The sequence below is a fragment of the Rattus norvegicus genome, chromosome 20, assembly GCF_021556685.1.
Source record: "Rattus norvegicus strain SHRSP/BbbUtx chromosome 20, alternate assembly SHRSP_T2T, whole genome shotgun sequence".
NCBI classification, from domain to species: domain Eukaryota; kingdom Metazoa; phylum Chordata; class Mammalia; order Rodentia; family Muridae; genus Rattus; species Rattus norvegicus.
Window position 1 is genome coordinate 44,140,269 of NC_141553.1, and position 19,580 is coordinate 44,159,848.

The 19,580-nt window shown below is 39.8% G+C and overlaps 1 long non-coding RNA gene across 1 annotated transcript in view; it reads left to right on the top strand.

The window, feature by feature from the left end:
- The window catches only part of LOC134483819 (GATOR2 complex protein MIOS-like), a 70,760-nt gene that overhangs the window by 23,888 nt on the left and 27,292 nt on the right, over nt 1-19,580 (top strand). Inside the window, exon 2 of the long non-coding RNA XR_015645885.1 lies at nt 14,135-14,213. This is a non-coding gene — a long non-coding RNA (GATOR2 complex protein MIOS-like). The remainder of the gene's footprint in view (nt 1-14,134; nt 14,214-19,580) is intronic.

The following is a 19,580-nucleotide window of genomic DNA, read 5'->3' on the forward strand; positions in this document are numbered from 1 at the left end:
ATTGAATGGGCTGTTACTAGTTTTTCTGATCTAGGGAAACCAGCTCCCCAAGTCCAGCATCAACACAGTTTTGAAGATGCAAATCTGGTATTAACTAAGCCTGGTTTAAGTCCACCAGTGGCTCCCACAGAGTACACAGTGAGGTCCGGGAGGGTTAGGGTTAGGGTTAGGGTTAGGGTGTCACTTCTCTCTAGAGTCTAGAGCTGGACTCTTCCTGTAAGTGTGGCATCATGGCCATTGTTGGATTGAGAAGTTCTACAGTGTGGTCTTGCTGTGAGGGACTGACTCTAAGTGTCCAGGTTAAGAATCCCCCCTACCCCCTTCCCCGCCATCCTGAAGCTGGCAGTCTGGGAAAGGTTAAGGTAAATAAATGTAATAGGCAATTCTAGCAATTTTGAAGCAGAGACAGAAGGATTAAACCATTTAAGCTAGCCTGGGCTACATAGCAAGTTTTTGTATCCTAGAAACAAAAGCATCTGCCATTTAGAAAACTGACCCTTGTAAAAAAAATGTCAGAGAACAGTAAAAATGTCTTATGTACTTGAATGGAATAAAAAAAAATCAGAACTTGGTTGAAATTCTATCTAGAGAATTAACCATTAATATACATTAGTAATATACTAACATTTAAGGAGATATACTAAAAAGACATTGATTTAATCAGTAACCCAACCTTAAAGAATAATTATTAACTAATATTTTATAATTTTATCTTACGAAATAACCTTTAAGTTTGGGATGGAATTGGCTGCTTTGGAGAGCCTGCTTCATGGGATGCTGACACAGGACGACCAGCTGGATGTTGGTTCCTGGTGAGACCCTGTCTCAGGGACAATCACACCAGAGGAGAAAACGTAACTGAAGATAACATAACTGGAAGTTTGGGGGAAAGGAATCATTTGGAACTTAATGATTAGTATGTTTTCAAATTAAATCAAGCACCAGGTGTTTCTCCTTTGATTTACATGGACTTGTGTTCTTGAAAGAATGCAATGTATTTCTGATATTCCGGTAGGATCTGTTTCAGGTAGACTTTTAGTTACTGTGAATTGCCATTGCAAACGAATCTTTTTAATTACGGTTGGTATTGCACTTCTAACAGCATATAATATTTGCCATGAGCATTTAACAATTTTATTTTTTTGCTTCTAGATATATGTTTTCTTTTTAAAAAGTTTAAAACCATTTATTTATTTGGGGTGCTTGCGTACACACTATGTGCATGCATGCACGTGTGTGCATATGCGTGCCACAGCTCCGGTATGAGACCAGCTTTCAGAAGTGACTTCTCTGTTCCCACTCTGTGGGTTTCGGAGATTGACCTCAGATTTAGCTCTGCTAAGCCATCTTGCCAGATGTATGCTTTGTTTAAAGAGTATTCCTGTAAATATTTTGTAGGCTCCCAAAATGTCTTCAAACCTGGAAGCCAGTGAATGTCAAAATTTATCTTTTTTCAGAAGGTATTTGCAAATCTCCTGTGGTAAAAACAGATCGGATGTAATTTTCAGATTTGTTAACTTTTTCTTTCATATAAAGAAGAGTCATTGTCATATCTGGTCACATGTAAGTGGCTTTTCTCTCACGCTTCTAAAAGGAAAGAAAGGAAGAAACATGTGATGGCTAGTTTTGATGTCAACTTGACACAAGCTAGAATCACATGAGAGAAGGTAAGCTCTATTGAGAAAATGCCTCAGTCAGGTCAGGTTGTAGGCAAGCCTCAGGGCACTTCCTTAATTAGTGACTGATGGATGGGCCTAAACAATGTGCATGAGGACATCTCTGGGATGGTAGTCCTGGGTTTCAAAAGAAAGTAGACCGAGTAAACCATGGGGAACACTCCAGCGATAGTTTTAAAACATTTTTATAGATTGCTCAGTGATCTCTGCATCAGGTCCTGTCGTTGGGTTCCTACCCTGACTTCCTTCACGACAGACTTGTGCTACGGAAGTGTAAGCAAAATAAACCTTTTTCTTCCCTAAGACACTTTTGGTCATGGTGTCTCATCACAGCAATTAGTCCCTAAGGCAGCTTTTTCATGTAGCTCACAGTTTGGGAGGGTCAAAGGGTAAGGACCAGGCAGGACTATGCATTCAGCCTCTGGTGAGAGACATCTTCTCTATGGCAGCAGAAGGTACCTGGTAGGAATGTGTGCAGGAGTGCCAAGCATTGTGTGGAGGAAAAACATCAACTATGGACTGATCTCAGCTTCCCAGTCTGAGAGGCCTAACCCACTTTCATTAGATGAGAATCAATTCTTCTTGAAATGGCGTCTTTATTACACAATTACCTCCTGCTAAGCCTCTCTTCATCCACCACATCTCAACGCTTTATTTTGGGGATTCAACCTTCTAGGATATGACCCTTTGTGGGAAAAAAGTATAATTAAACCATATTTCTCTATTTTTTGTAATCTGTTAACTGACATATGCAATTTTCAATAGACATTTGGATACTGTTATACTTTAGCATAGCTAGCCAATATGACTCTCTCCCCAACCCCATTGCCTTTTGTGTGTGTGTGTGTGTGTGTGTGTGTGTGTGTATGTGTGTGTGTGTGTGTGTGTGAATTATCTAAACAGAGAAGAAAAGAAAAGAAAAGAAAAGAAAAGAAGAGAAAAAGGGGTTGGAGAGAAAGCTTAGCAGTTAAAGAACACTTGATGCTTCCAGAAGACTCAGGTTTAACTCCCAGCATCACATGGTGGATCACAGTCACTGTATATGACTTCAGATCCAGGGTATCCAACACCTTCTTCTGTCCTGCTTGGGCATTGCATACATGTAGTATCCAGACATACATAGGCAACATACCTATACACATTAAAAGCTTTGTTGGTTTATAGACTTTGGTTAGACACAATGTAAATGAGGCATATGTTACTATTTCTCAGACAGTGGTTTCCAAAGACTATGGTTATCCAGCTGTGGTACATGCCTCTTTTCCCAGTCCTTGGGAGTCAGAAGTACGAGGATAGTTGCAAGTTCGAGGTCAGCGTGATCTACATAGTGAGTTCCAGGCTAACTAGGATTATAGAACAAGAACTTATCTGGAAAAAGTAAGGAGGAGGAAAAGGGAGACAAAAGAGCCAAAATTGACAACAGGATAAAAATCCAAATGTATTAAGATAAATGACTATTGTATTTTCATTGATATTATTTCTTAGTGGAGAAATAACTTTTTCTTTCTGTTTTCTTTCATTTAATATTCACTTCAAATTTCCTTTTCTATTATTTTATTTAAAGGAGAATTCTAGACTGTCTTCTAGGCTGTCTTTGGGTAGTTAATGGCCTCACCTGGACAAGTTCCCACCATATCTTTCACATCCTTTGTGTACTCTAGACAAATAAAACAGATGGGAACAATACTCTGAGCCAAGGAACACAGTGCCGTTGGAAATCTTTGCCTTATGTAGCTGCAGCCATGCTTGCTGTGGTGCTAGACAGCAGATGCTAAAATGCTACAGAGCCTGAGACAAGGGTCACAAAAACCCTGCAGCTTTCTCCCATCTACAGCCTTGGTCCTCCTGAAAGCCTAGAGTGGACCACTCCTCTCTCTCCCTGCTCCCTGAGCCCTCCCTCCACTCTGGGTCTGGAGAGATAGCTCAGCAGATAAGCACATGGCTGCTCTTACAGAGGTTCTGAGTTCAATTCTCAGTACCCCCATGAGAGCTCAAAATTGTCTAACTCCAGTCAGTTCCAGGAGATCTAACACCCTCACACAGTCACATGCAAGCAAAACACCAATGTATACAAAAAAAGAAATAAATTATAAACCTTAGCTTCCCCTAGGGAAATTTTTTCTCTTTGCCCCACCACCCTTTCCCCCAGGGAGCAATTCTGGTTTTTGCACAGTTTTGTACTTTAGACAGCTCACATAGATGTCTTTTGCAAATCTTCCTTCTTTACTAGCTCTAGTGCTTCCTGGGAACAAGCAGATTCTCGGAGCCAAGCATAAGTGAGGCCTGTTACTCAAATGTTTGTTGGATAAATATTGAGCGGTTGTGAGTGAGCTGCCTTAATCACAAATGATGTAATTCTTGTAATCATTGACTTGGAATGATAATACCCTGAGCAGATCAATTAGGTAACATTTGAAAAGAGACTACAACGCTTTGTGTCCGTATCAAGTGCATTGAAGATAATTATTTTAAAACCCAGACAAGCATTTTGGTTGAAATGTTTTAACTTTGTAGAACAGGTTGGCGGGGAGTGTCACCGTAGTTAAGAATGTGACCTTTCAAGTTAGGACTTCCAGGTTTTACTCCTAGTTTAGGTGCTTGCTCTGTTAACATGGAATTCCTCTCACTGTATTTTACCATCTGTAAAATGAAACAACACTCCAACCCCTCCCTTTTCAGTGAATAAAAAAAAAAACATAGGATATGCCACACCCAAACTCTGTATGTATTAAGCAATAAATAAATGGCTCCCATTATTTGTAGGCCAAATGTTTCTGAAGCTCAACTATGTAATCAGCTCTGAACATTTTGTTTGTTTTCTAGTTTCCCTAGTGTATATTGTGTGGGCAGGTGTTCAGATCTGACCCAGCGCCACTGATGGCGAGTCTCCCAGGATCTACTTACAGTGAGACTACGGTTGACATTTCAGATTTCATGCTTTTTTGATTTCTTCTTTCCCCGACTTCTCTCTCTGCCTCTTTGCTGATGCAAGTCTTTGATTGTAATGTTTGAAGCAGAGGCTGGGAAGGAAGAAGATGCCAGCATAGTTACGTCTAAACTTTTTCATAGATGCCTCAGTAGCTTGGGATCCCAGGAGAGTGAATTGGGTCCAGGACTGAAGCTTAAGTGGAAAGAAGGTGTAATATTCAGAAGAGAGCTAAATGCAGAAATTGAAGTGAATAGTTGAGCTGAGATATCAACTCAAAGGCTTTAGACTTCATGATAGCTTTCTAGGGGAGACTGAGGAAGGAGGGAGTAGCTACTCCCTCATACCTGGGCTTGTGGAAAAGAAAGACAGTTGAAATTCTTAAGCCCTAAAGTGATCTTAGCTGAGAGCAGGGTTTTCACTTCAAGGTCTCCAGGCAAGCCATTTGTTCCAGGTTTGGATGAAGGAGACAGAGAGGAAAATTGCATTGATGTTTAAGATGAAAAGAGTTCAGACATTTAGAGTATCTTCTTGTTCCTTTTCTCCAAGGGAAGACTCATCCTGACTGGAGCTGGCTGGCTTTAGTCTCTGATAGGCTCTTTGTCTCTAATCTGAGTCTGAAGAATGATAAAGGTGGGATACTGGGGCATATATTGCCCTAATACATACCTCTGCTTTCAGAATACTGGTGTCTACTTCCTGATGGAGAACCCCAAGCTGGCCTAAGATATTTTAAAGAAACCGTGCAGTTTGCTTTGCTCTGATTCATTTTGTGCAGAGAAACAACTGTGCTGTCTGCTGAGTCTTTAATCAAAGCATTCTCAAAGCTTGAACATCTCAGTACTTTGGGCAAAAGACAATACTCATCTAAGGTAGCATGGTGCTGTGAGGTTCAGTTGTCATTGATTTGGGAATGATTCCAGTTTGCTTTAGTTTAATTGTGGACTTTTCAGGGCCTTGATGCCTGAATTACTACTATACTGCTCATCTAAGTACATACTGGAAAGGATCAAAAGAAAATTGGTGACCAAGAGGAAACCCTACTGCATATGTGTAGGTTTTGCGTACAAGACAAATGACTTACTGCCTTGAAGAAATAGATATTAATAAGTCAACTATCTGATTCTTAAGGTACCAAAATTGCTTCTTTTTATATTTCTAGGGGTACCCACCAGAACACAAGCTGGGGGACTATGGTTTTGGGGAACTATGGTTTCAAGTGAGAGACACAACGAGATGAGAATGGTTAATGACCAAAACTCAGCCAGGTTCTCTTGGTTTATGCTTTTCTCAAGAAAACTACAGGAGGCAGGACAAACAACTCACTCCCCTTTCCTTAGGCACGCAGTTTTGAATGCTCTGAGCCCGACCCCCATTCCATTCTCCTCTACCTTCATGTGCCTGAACATACAATAGAAGTCAGGCATTTTTGTCTTCCCGGCATGAAATGCCATCTAAGTCAACAATATTGCTTTTCTACTTACAAATAGAAAATACTACTAGTCCCCAATCATTCTTGGAATCCTCTTTAACCCTATCATGGAGAGTCCTGAGTCTTAGGGTGTGAAGATTTGTGTCTGAGACTTGCCTGTTCAGCCTGTAGTATTGAGAAATGGACTCAGCTTTCATATCTGAGAAATGGAATGTTGAGATTCACAACGATTAAAGGACTGCGTGAGATGCCTTGACTAATCTGAATTGCTTCAAGTTCAACTCACAAAGAGCTAAGGTCTCCTTTGTCCTTCTTGAGTACAGAGATGGTTTCTATGCACTCTCTCTGTCTCTGTCTCTGACTGTCTCTCTCTCTCTCTGACTAGGTCTCACAAGGTAGCCCATGGTGGCCTTCAGCTGCTGAGTGCTGGGAATATAATTCAGCAAGTATGTAGCAGGTCCACAGCCAAGAGTGTTGAAGAAGGCTTTTGTTTGTTTGATTGGTTTTGTGCCCCCCAAGGTGATTGTGTTCATGTAAAGGCTTCTTTGCTCCTCAGTGAACTTGTTAGGGACCAAGGTTAAACTTAGGTCTCTTTTACTAATTCTGTGTCAGGCATGCAGCAACCGCCTCATAAAGATGCCAAACTGGATGGATGCAGACCAGGTTGGCAGCCCACTCTGGAGGAAATAAGTCTACTGTATCCCATGTAGATTTGGCTTTACTTTCTATATTAGTGGATGGAGAGGTCTTTAATGACCTGGGAACCTAGACAAACATTCATAAAGAAAGAGCAATGCATGACACTGGGAATAACAAAGAATCCCAAGGAGAACACAGATGTTTGCCTGTAAGTTCAATGAACTCCATAAAACTGCTCCAGGATAAAACATATCCGCCAACAACAGGAATTAGAACCTACTAAAGACTGAACAAAGAATCAGAGGGGAAAAAAAAAACCCACTTATTGTGAATAAACCACTGGTTGGATTTGCACAGCTGCGTTTTCCTTGGAAAAGACTCGTGAGTCATGGCCGGTATGGAACCTGTGCTGACTTGTTTTCTTGGTACCATTTTCAGTGTCAACATTATTACCATTACTTGATAGAAACATCCTGACGAAAAGCAGCTTATAGGAGAGAGGTTCCTATGGCTTACAACTGTAGGCTACAGTCAACCATTGCAGGGAAATGACAAATGGCAGAAGCTTGAGATATCTGGTGACATCATACCCACCGTCAAAGGCATATAGAAATAAATTCAACTACTTGTGTACCTCTGTGCTGACTTCTTAAATAAGCCTCCAAGGGCTCACAGTCAATGCAGGAGTTCCTAGGGCCCGGGGATATGGAGTCTTGCTATTTTCCCCATCACTAGTATGGGACATAAAGGAAAGAAAACACACTAACTGCTAACCCTCCTGTGCCTTACCTTCCTAAATTCTAAAGTGGTTATTAAAATGTGTTTGCCCAGTTCCATTTGAGGATGGCATTAGGGATGTGGGAGAAGGGAGCTGAATGAAAGTTTTCAGAAAAGGACCATGCAATCCTCTGTACTGAATGCCTACAACGATTGCACATTTAACCCTATATATTTTCTTTCATAATCTGCGGTTAAGATGCAATGAGAAGCGATGTGTGGGGGTACACTCTTTTAATCCTAACACTACAGAGACAGAGGCAGAAGGATCTTTGTGAGTTCAAGTCCAGCCTGGTTTACATAGTGAGTTCCAGGTCAACTAGTGCAATATGGTTACACTTACAATGACGACAACAACAGCAGCAACAACAACACTCTAGCAGCTGACATGGCTCACTTTTGGTTTTTGGGCTTTTTCCTCTTCAGATTGTGATGAAAAATCACCTTTTCCCTTCGCTCATTATGAAGGGACTTTGGCTTTGAAAGTCATGTCAATAATATTTATTTATATGTTTCGCATAAGAATAGACTTCGAATGGCCATCTGCTCAATATTTATTGACGGAATGAAAGAACTCCATATTATCATAAAAGAAAAAGATACTTAGCTTTATGTGTATGTGTATGTACCTGTGTGTATGTATATATAGCACATGTGTTCAGGAACCACAGACCATGGCAGCTCACAACTCCTTATAACTTTAGTTCCAGGGACTCCAACACCAACAGCTATTTCTGTTCCATTCATGTTCTATGAGCATTAGCACATGTATACGCAGACAGACAGACAGACAGACAGACAGACACACACACACACACACACACACACACACACCATGCAGATATAGACACTGAAAAGAGTAAAAATAAATATTAAAAAAGCCAGTTTCATTGTTACAAACACCAGAAGTCCTGAGGTAGGCAGGCTCTGTAGATAAACTGTTTTTGCCTCACACAAGGTCCCTTGTGCTCCAGAGTGGGGATAGCAGATAGCCTGAAGGCCTAGCAGGGATATACTGCTGGTAGGAACTGAGCCTAGAAATAAAGGCATTTGCAGGCCCAGTTTGATATGTAGCCTTGATTTCTTAGGTCACCTTTTCACTGACTCTAGCACATGATACTAATTTACATGGTACAAATTTCCCTAATGGACTGACTTCTGATTTTGTTTACAGATTACTCAGTGCTTGGAATACCTGAATTGCTTTTGCATTCTTTCTCCATTCTGAACAGTACTATTTGAGCTCAATTGTCAGGCTTTGTAACTAAGATTAGACTGAACATACTTTTGGATGCAAAGAGGAAACTCTGTGTTATGTACTACTCAAGTCTAATGTTAGATATTATTATGTAGTAATTACATAATGACTTTCTTCAGCATAATTCTTAAACTTTATTTTCTATATGCCTTCTATGGTCTTAGTGGCAGTTTCTCTTGACATATGGTCTTCAGAAGAAGTGAATCCTTCTAGGCCCTTTCTGCTTCAAACTCTGTAGAAAGCCACAAACATAAGAATTCATCTTGGGATTGGGGATTTAGCTCAGTGGTAGAGCACTTACCTAGGAAGCGCAAGGCCCTGGGTTCGGTCCCCAGCTCCGAAAAACAGAACCAAAAAAAAAAAAAAAAGAGTAAGATGCTCTACTTAACATTTTGGGCTGGGGATTTAGCTCAGTGGTAGAGCGCTTGCCTAGGAAGCGCAAGGCCCTGGGTTCGGTCCCCAGCTCCGAAAAAAAAAAAAAAAAGAAACAAAAAAAAAAAAAAAGAATTCATCTTGTCTATCAGCCATTTAGAGTTTGAGAGGCAGATACACGGAGAGGAAGAGCATGCACATGAAAGCCAATGAAACCTTGGTTTGAACTCAGGTTTTCCTTTATAGATTTTTGCAACTTTTTTCAAACCTTTGATTTTTCATTTTTTCTTACCTACAGAGAAGGGCATGAAGGGCTAGCTTTTAGGGAAATTGACAATAAAGTTAATGATCAGAAACCTCCAGCATAACCCTTGAACTCAGTAGCAGCTACGACACAGACTGTATTCTGTATTTTCTTCTTATAACTTCTAAAATTACAGCTTCCAGAATTCAATGAAGACATGAAATACTTCTCATTGCATAAAATGTAAAGAAGTACATTTGCTTATTTCTACCTATGTTTACATCAGGTCCATGCTAGTCCTCTTTGTGCCTGGTAGACATTGAGTTCTTTGTTTGTTTGTATGTTTGTTTGAGACAGGGTTTCTCTTCGTAGCCCTGGCTGTCCTGGAACTCACTTTGTAGACCAGGCTGGCCTTGGACTCAGAGATACACTTCCCTCTGCCTCCTGATTGCTGGGATTAAAAGTGTACACTACCAAGACCCAGAAACATTGAGTTCTTATGTTGTCTTTATGGTGGTACAAATGTGACATATATAAACCAATTCCATATGCATATCTGTTGTGTGACCTCTTCCTTCAAGCAGGACGTCTTCCCTTTAAGGTTCTCCTGCTGTTTTGTTTAAGACAAAGTCTATTACATGGGTCTGGCTATCTTGGAACTCACTAGGTAGACCAGGCATGTTGGGAATTAAATCCAGGTCCTCTGCAAGAACAGCAAGCGATAGTAACCACTGAACCATCTCTCTAATCCCATCTTAAAAATTAGGGTATAGATCTGTATTAAGGTCTTTTGTCCATTTTGTTTGTATGTTCATCTATCTATCTATCTATCTATCTATCTATCTATCTATCTATCTATCTATCTATCTATCCATCCATCCATCTATCTATCTCTCTATCTACCTACCTACCTACCTACCTACCTATTTATCTAGGACATAATATATCCTTGGTTGTCCTGGAATTCACTGTGTAAACCAGGCTAGCCTCAAACTCACATAGATCTCCATGCCTTAGCCTCCTTGAGTGCTGGGATTAAAGGCATGAGGTATCATGAGGTATCTTTGACTTGTTTCAAATTAATTTTTGTGCAAGATGAGAGGCATAGTTCTCATTTGGTTCTTTCACATGTGGAAGTCAGATTCCCTAGCACTCTTTGTTAGACAGTGCTTCTTTATTTCATTTTAATCCAATTTATGTTTTTGTCATGTTTGAAAAATTTAGGTGGCTATAACTGTAGAATTATTTATTCTATTTTACTTCCTACATGCCTGTTTTTATGCTGGTGTCTTGTGCTTTTTGTTACTATTGCACTGTGACATAATTTTAGACTGGATATTGTAATAGCTACAGCATTGATTTATTTTGGCTAAAGATTGTTTCAGTTGTTTGATTACCTTTTGGATTCCATTTACATATTTAGGATTTTCATGTTCTGCGACGAGTGTTATTGAGACTTTCAGAGGAGTGCATTGAATTTGTAGATCACTTTCTATATGATAGTCATTTTTACAATGTTAATTCATCTTCTCCATGAGCATGGGAGGTCATTCTGCTCTCTGCTGTCTTCTTCAATTGCTTTCTTCATTGTTTCAGTATTTTTATGGTTGAAGTCTTTTAATGTTACTCGTAGATTGCTTTTGAACTATTGTGATTGGATAATTTTCCTCTCAGTGAGCTTGTTACTGATAGGTTTTTGTAGACATGAATTGATATTAGTTAGTTGTCAATCATTACTAATGGCATATTATTTACACATGGTTTTATTGAAGTATCTGGAACCTTTCATCTTTGTCCATCTTGGCTTGTGTTTCTTAATCAAAAGAGCATTTTCACATATAATCATCCCATATGACAACTATGAAATTTGATAAAAGTCTTTCCGTTAGGGGAAAGTCTTCCATTGCTTTTGTTCACTTTCATTCTTTCAGTGAAACAAGTCATTCCGAATCCCTGCTGCCTGCATGCTAGTTCTCAGAGGCTTTTCAGAGGATGGGTTGGTCCTGAGAATCTGATATTACAGCATTTTGTGATAAGATGATGCTGAGGAAGAGAGAGCCGGGTCTTCACCTGGCTCTAACTAAAGACTGGGATATTTTGGCCGGACCAATTTTCTTTCTTCCTGAATATCTCTTTAAACTCCACCTTCTACCCTGTTCATGAATCTCAAAAAATTTCCTATTTAATTCACTCCCAGATTTCACCCCTCTGTGTGATTCCCTAAATATCATCTGGTCACACCGTGTCAACCTTCTCTGAATTATTGCTCTGTTTTCTGTGTGCTTTATCTGTGTAATATTATCTTATAATGGTCTCAGATTATTTTCTATGATTTTTAGAAATGATGTAGGTTCTCTCTAAGCAAGGATCATGTGTTGTTTTTGAATGAAAATATAACCTGTAGACTCCTATATTTAAATACGTGGTCATCAATTAGTAGAACTGTTTGGGAAGGATTAGGAGGTATGGCCTCATTGGAGGAGGTATTTCTCTGGAGTGGGCTTTGAGGTTTCTATTTCCAGTTAGATATCTCTCCTTTTTGTCTGTGAATCAATTGTAAGCTCTCAGCTAGTGTTTCAGCTACAGTGCCATGTTTTCCTAACTACTATCATGCTTCATGCTTCTCACCATGTCAAACATGGACTATAACTCTCTGAAAATTTAAGCCCCAAATAAATACTTTTTTTTATAAGTTGTCTTGATCATGGTGTCTTATCACAGCAATAGAAAAGTGAGATTGATTGTTTGAGCAAGCACTGTGAGAACATAATAGGTGCTTGATATTTATTAATTTGGCAAATTAAAATATATAATTGGTATAAAATTATTAATACATTAATGATTTTCTAGCTATCTAGTGATACTATGCTGAATGTGACTTTTATAAATCCAGTCTTTGTCAGTTCAAACATGAAAGTCTGTAACTAACACCCCATCAATGACATTCATAGTTGGTTTGTCCTTATCAAAAGCTACAAATCCACTATCTGAGTCAATGTTAGTTGAAGCTCTTTTGTTTAGACAGAGGTTTTGAAGCCAGCTGGAAGCAGGCACTATGACATCATTTGGACAGCTCTGTGGATGGAATGATCTAGATGTTTCAGTCATTGAAATAGCTAGATTGTTCCATGGTTTGCTTTGTTATTCGGCTATCATTGTTTGGCATGTAGGGACAGCATACTTTCCCACCTGCTTTCCCTCTGGAACTGATCTCGTTTGAATCACCAAGTGATGTTTTAAATGACTCCATTGGACTCTTTCTGCTGGGTCTTCTCACAGACACAAGTTTCCTTGCACTGTTGATTTTCCAACATTATATTGTTTTTTGTTTTTTTTTTACGTCAACACTTATATTTCTTAAAAATTTTAATATGTTTAATAAAGTTGTTTTTATAGAAGCTGCTCAGTTTAGACTGAGTTTTTTAGTCAAGAAAACTTCCAGTCTCCTTGGGGAACAGTTTATCAGTTTCTTAAGTCAGAAAACGATTCATTTCAGCCTCTATGATTTTGGTTAATCAACAGTATAAGTTTCCCTTTAACCAGCCTGTTCAGGAGTTATCACCCTATCCCATCTCTCTCATAGTGTCTAAAGCATCCCTATGCTGGCCTCAACTTGCTGTGTCGTTAATAGGACCCTGATATCTCAATCCTCTTACATCCAACTCCGAAGAACTGAGGTTATAGATGTGTCACTTCATGCCATGTTTACAAGGGTTCTATATGCTACCTTCAGCAGGGTCTGTGGAATGTGTGTCTGGGTGCCCACTTGTCATAGCTGTGGCAGTTGGATATCAGTCATTTGGTAATAAGGAGCCAGCACCTTCTAGCTAAGGCATGATTGCTTTCCTGCTCTCTGTATCAAAGAAATCTGTGAAACAGCACACACAAACCCAGTGTTGAAAGACACAAATGGCATGTGGGCTTTTTGCATATGCCCACCTACGTTCATACTCTTCAGCAGTGAATAAAAACAAAGCCAAACAAGTACTCTGGTTTGGAGCCACTCAGGTCAGTTTTACCTGAGTGCTATTCACTGTAACAGTTTGACTGATGTGACCATAGCTATCCAACAGTTTTGAGGACAAATTTCTGTAGAACTTCCATATATGAACCCAGATAGGTAAATTGTAGAGGATCAATATATTAGAAAATGATTCTCTCTCCACAGTTTGCTTAATATTTGATGTAGAACTAAGTTCTGGAGTTGACACAATGGTTAGCCAGATTAAGGGTAAGCTGGTTTCTCCATGAATCTTCATCCAGAGAGACTTCACTTGTACTGCAAGGTTCATGTCAGGGAGTACATGGATTCCTTTACATACGTCTTTGGGGCCTTTAACTTTCACTGTGAAAACTCTTCTAACAGTTAGGTACTCAAATTGTGGTTTAAATTAAGAACAGATTAACGACAGAAAATTCCTTGAAATGTTTTGGTATTGAACTGAGATTCAAATAAGACATGCTGGGCAGACAGAAATTGATTAGACTTCAAATGTACTGAACAAATATACTTTAGCACAAAGTAAAATAACAGAAGAGAAGTCATACACTATGTTCTTAGAAAGTTGGGGCTGGAGACATGGCTCAGGGGTTGAGAGCATTCGCTGCCTTCGCAGAGAACCTGGGTTCAAGTCCCAGTACCTTGAAAGCAGCTCACAGGTTTCTGTAACTCCAGGGGTCCTGAAACCCTCACCTAGACATACATGCAGACAAAATACCAATGTGCATAAAATAAAGTGAATAGATCATTAAAATATTTAAATAAAACTTATTGGAAAATAACCCATTTCTTTGTTTTGTCCCCCTTTAGGTTGTGTGGCTACATCCAGGTCACTGTCAGTTGGAAAAGCCATTGAGTTCTTGGAACTGTATTCTCTGTAGGATGAGAGGTGAGGACAGATGTTATTTTCTTTTTGAAGCAATATCTTGCTATTTTCTCCAGGTTGGGCTCTGAACTGAGCCCCGTAATAACAGACTCAAGCCATCAGACCTGATGTACACGGGCCCTGTTAACTGTTCCAGCATTCTTCTTGTTTTCTTTCTCTCTTGTACCCGGCTCAGCTGCCTTCTAAGACAGAGCCTTTCTTAAACTAGAGCCTGAATTTACAAAAAGCATCCTTTACATTTCGGTACCATGTTTATTCATATTTATATGTTTAATAATATATAATTAATGTAATATAATATGTAATACATGATACACAATATATCACATACCATATATCATATATCATATATCATGTATCATATAAGAAACATATCATACATTAATCATATATAATATATCATATATAATATTATATCATATATCATATAATATAATCAATTTTACTATAATTGCAGAAAGAAAATTAAGGTAAGATCACCCATCATCTCTCGTCAAATAGAAATATCCCACACTCACCTTTGGACTTCAGAATTTACTGAATATTTCCAAGTGGCTTGCAGGCTGCTGATCCTTGGATGTGATTTCTTCCCTCAGAGCCACACCCCATTTGACAATCATCTACCTGTATCAGTTGTATCATTCTCTGCACTGTGGTGCCTGCTGCTTACAAGGATGTGTGCTACGTGTGGTTTTAGACCCTTTCTATGTGTCAACTGCTCTTCTGACAGTACCCTGAAAGTCCTCTCAGGTGAGGAAAGCGAAAGGCAGTCAGCATGGCGGGTACAGCAATGACCCCATCCTAGTATTCATACCCTAATTTCCAGTACCTTGCGTGAGTTTGTTACCTTATATGTGTTTTAAAAATGTGATCACAAGTCAGACATTGAGGTGGGGTGATCCCTCCAGATTATGTAAGTGGAAACAGAGTAATCATGCTATCTTTGAACCCTAGATACACTTTTCTGGTCAGTTGAGAGAAAAGTGTGACAGTGAGGAAGAGATTGGCTTCAAATGTACAGGAAGAGAGCATGAACAAAACTGTGGGAAACTCTAGAAAAGGCACAAAACTGTACTTTGAAACTCCAGGAGGAACAAAAGGCTTGTCAGACTTTTGATCTCTCTCAATGGACACATGTATTTGTGTTGTTTCGGTTTGCGATTGGTTGTCATGGCAGCAACATAAAACTAATACAGGTAGGTTGAGGGACATGTGTAGTCCTTAAATCTTGTATGTAGGGCTGGAAAGATGGCTCTGTGGTTATGAATACTTTCAGAAGCCCCAGGTTTGATTCCCAGTTCTCAGATGATGGCTCTAGTTCCAAGGCATCCAACAACCCTTTCTAGCTTCTGAAGGTACTAGTTATACATGAGGTGCATATGCATACACACAGACAAAGTCACTTCTACCGAGAAGTAAAAACAAATAAATATTAAAACCAAAAGAAACCCAGCATACACCAGAGTTAACTTTAAGAGGAAGAGAGCAGAAAAAGCAAGATGGAGCTCTGCTGTGTGGGGTGAATGGAGCACAATGCCAGCCCTGAGAGATGGGAACTGGAGGGTTTCTGGGGCTTAAGAATCAGCCACCCAAGCCAGCTGTTAAGTTTCAAATTCAGCGAGGAACTCCGTCTCAAAAGGATAAGGCAATAGATGAAAACAACCATGTGTCGTCCACAGATGCCTCTCTCTCTCTCTCTCTCTCTCTCTCTCTCTCTCTCTCTCTCTCTCTCTCACACACACACACACACACACACACACACACACACACACACACAGAATCGAGCAGAGAATGAAAGAATTAAAATTTCTTTCAACATGCCAATGGATTGAACCAACTTGAATTGAACCAAATTTACTTCCTTGACTCCTCTTTGTAGACTCTTATCTTTGCTAATAGCATGGTATAATAGCACAGTGTATAGACTCAATAGAAGGCAAGGTATGAATGATAGCAGGAAAAATTTCCATTATCTGTGTGAATGCCTGTTATGCTCCAGTAACAGCGACTGAGAAGGCAAAGATGACAATAGAAAAATGTAATCAAAGCTGTGTCACCCATGTGGTAATTGATGACAATCCAAAGAAAGGCCTTTGCTTCCACAGTTACAAGAAGGGACATTCCATCATACTTAGTTAAAACTAAGTTTACGGTATCCGGTTCATCTCAGGGCGCTGTGTCATACTGGCACACTATCTCAGCACCCTCACTATGACACTGTCTCTTCATTGTTTTATTTGCAGAGGAAAAACAAAGGAGGTGATTTGTAAATAATGACTGAACACAGGGCCCTTGGCAAAGCCTACCAGGAAGTTACTCCCATGGCCACCAAAGCAGCCTTCTAGAAGTGGGAGGTCATAGCTGGGAACTTTTCTGTAGTGGGGTCGTCTTGAGAACCTGGATAGGTATAGTTAAAATCTAATCCAGAAAACAGCAGCAAAGTAGTGGGTAAAGAGGTTTATGAAGCACCTGGAGTAATGGCTCAATGAGTACAGGGCCTTCTGCTCTGGTCCCTGGACCCAAGTAAAATGCTGAACATGGGCTACACAACTGCAATCTAAGAACTCTTATGGCAAAAACTCCTATGGCCCAGGCTCGGCCAAGAGTCAGCTACCCTAAAGGACACAGGTCATCCACAAGATAAAAGATAACCTGAGCTTCACAACATGGGGAATGGAAGGAACTAACTCTCCCAAAGTCTTCCTCTGATCCTGGCACAAAACGTCCCTCTATTAAAACAAGCTTTAAAGAGAATTATTGGATGAAATGAATTATTGGTTGAAATTATTGTTATTATAGCACTATACATCTTGATCTGTATATATGCTTATAGAATTAAGTCGCTTTGTTCCCATTAGGAAAAAAATTCCTGAAATTTTTTTATGAAGGTTGAAAGAGAAACTTTTTGGTAAAAGACTGATGTGTATATAAGAAGAAGATCTCTTTGTTCCCTCCCTTTCATCCCTTCCCTCCCCTGTACTCCTCTATCCTCCTTACCCCACCCCCAGTCTCTCTGTCATCCACTTTCCTTCTTTTCCTTTACTAGGCCATCAGGCACTGATCCAAGGCTTCATAGATGTTAGCCAGGTACCCCTCTCTATTTTCAGACAGGGTCCCACTAAGCTGTCCAACTCATCTTGCACTGAGTCTGTAGCCAAGGCTGCCTTTGAAGTTTTAATCCTCTTGCTTCAGTGTCCTGAGTAGTTGGGATTACAGGCCTGCAACTGAAATCAGCTTTTCATGTCTAAGGGAAAAGTTTGTTAAAGACTGGAATGAAATGCCACACATGATCTAACATACTGTTTCTCTTATTCTTTGTAGTATTGGGTATTAACCCAGGTCCTTGCATATGGTAAGGAAAAACTCCACTCCTGAGCCACCAGCCTTCAGAAGCCTTATTCTTACTTTGTATGCATAGAGTGTCCTAAGGATTGAACATAGGGCCATTTTGTACATGCTAGGCAAACACTCTACCCTGGAGCTATGATCTGGGTACTCTTTAGCCATTTTATTGTGAGGGTAACTCACTAAATTTCCCAGGGTAGCCTTGAATTCATCCTGCAGCTCAGGCAGGCCTTGAACTTCTCGAGTATGAAGACAGAACCTGTTCTTTACCCATCAGTGATCATTAAAAACCATTTTGAATTGAGAGAATGGCCCAGTTGAATGTTCAAGGGTTTGTGTAGTGTCCCATGACTATGTGTAGTGGTACCAGTTTCCTGATTTCTCATGGGGAGATCTGAGAAATCAGTGTCTTTCACTGCAAATATCCCTCCATCAGTACAAAGCTGTAAACACAGGGTCTTATATAGCCAGGCTTGCCTGAAACTCACTATGTAGCTGGTCTTAAATACATGATCAGCCTCTCTTAGCCTCAAGAGTCCAGCATTGCCTGCATGTACAACCTCCCCAACCAGTTAAACCTGTTTTAGAAGTCCACGATATTATTTAAGAAATTATTTCTCACCAAGTCTCTTTATTCTAATACTAACTCTTGAGAAGCTAAGGCAGGAGGATGACTATAAACTTAAGGGCAGCTTGGACTTCAGTGTCAGGACTCAAAACAGTATCCACAGATTATTTCTCTGGCAATGATTAGTCATAAAAGCCTACCATATAGACTTCTGCTCACATTTCCAATTTATAGTTCAGACATATGAATCATGAGGCCAAAGAGCTGTGAGAACAGATAGATTAACATGTCCTGGTTTTACCATCCTCTGAAAACTCTGCAGACATATAGACATGAGGGTAAAATAAGAAAGGGAGTCTTTTGTTATTGTTTGAGACTGTCTCACAACAGACCTCTGGTGGACTTCAAACTTACTGTACAGCAGAGGTTGGGTTTTTAACTCCTAATCCTTTTGCTTTGACCTCCTAAGGTCTAAGACTACAGACAAGCACCATATATACATCTTGTTGGGCTTGTGTCATTTGGAATTAAACATTTTCATAGCATGTGCTAAGACAATAAGACAACATAGCAATAAAATTAGTATCTTGTCTACCCTGTTCCTTACTCCCAGATAACATGAATGCATTTACTTACCTTGGCCAAATCACTACTGCCAGTATACATGTGAACTTGAAAGTTTAAATTTACTACATAATTTTAAATCAAATTTCATATCTTTCTTTCAACACAAGATTGATGTGTCTTTGTCTTTACTGTCTTTCAATCTATACTAATCTTTAGTATATACAGAGCAGTGGATACTCAGAGATAAATATACTCTATTTCTGGGCACTTGAATGACAGCAACTTCCTCTTTTCAAACAAAGGAGAGTTGGCTTTAATTTTTCCAAAACACTTCATGGTGCAGTGCTTCTGATCTCCCATTGTTTTGGCTCTTTGCTCTAAATTGGGTGAGACAATCAAGCCTAGGTCAGACCAATGTATTCCCTACACTGCTTCCTTCCCTTTCTAAGTCAAACGGACCCTGGGCTGCAAGGCTCTTGTTTGTGTGGCCTCTTGTTTGTGTGGCCTATACATTCTCCTTTCTTCTGTATGTCAAATGCTCATTGCTCTTGGGAGAATCTTCCTCACTCTGGCTCAGTTGCTCAGACAGAGTTCTCTGTCTATGGTGGCCTGTGTAGCCTACAGAGACTACTCTGGTCAGGAATGACTCGTGTGAATGGTCATGTGTTCCCAGGTATCCACCATATTAGTTGGCACAATTGGGAAAGACACCAAGACAGTCTAACGAAGCTTAAAACTGTTGATAAAGTTGTTGGTTTATCATGCTGAGAACAGACACTCTTTCCTGACTAAAGGACAGAAAACAGTCATGACTTTTCCTGGGGTTCTCAGTTACATCTCTAAAGCCAGTCTCTATTTCCTTGGCTCTCTGAGCTGCATTTCCCTCAACT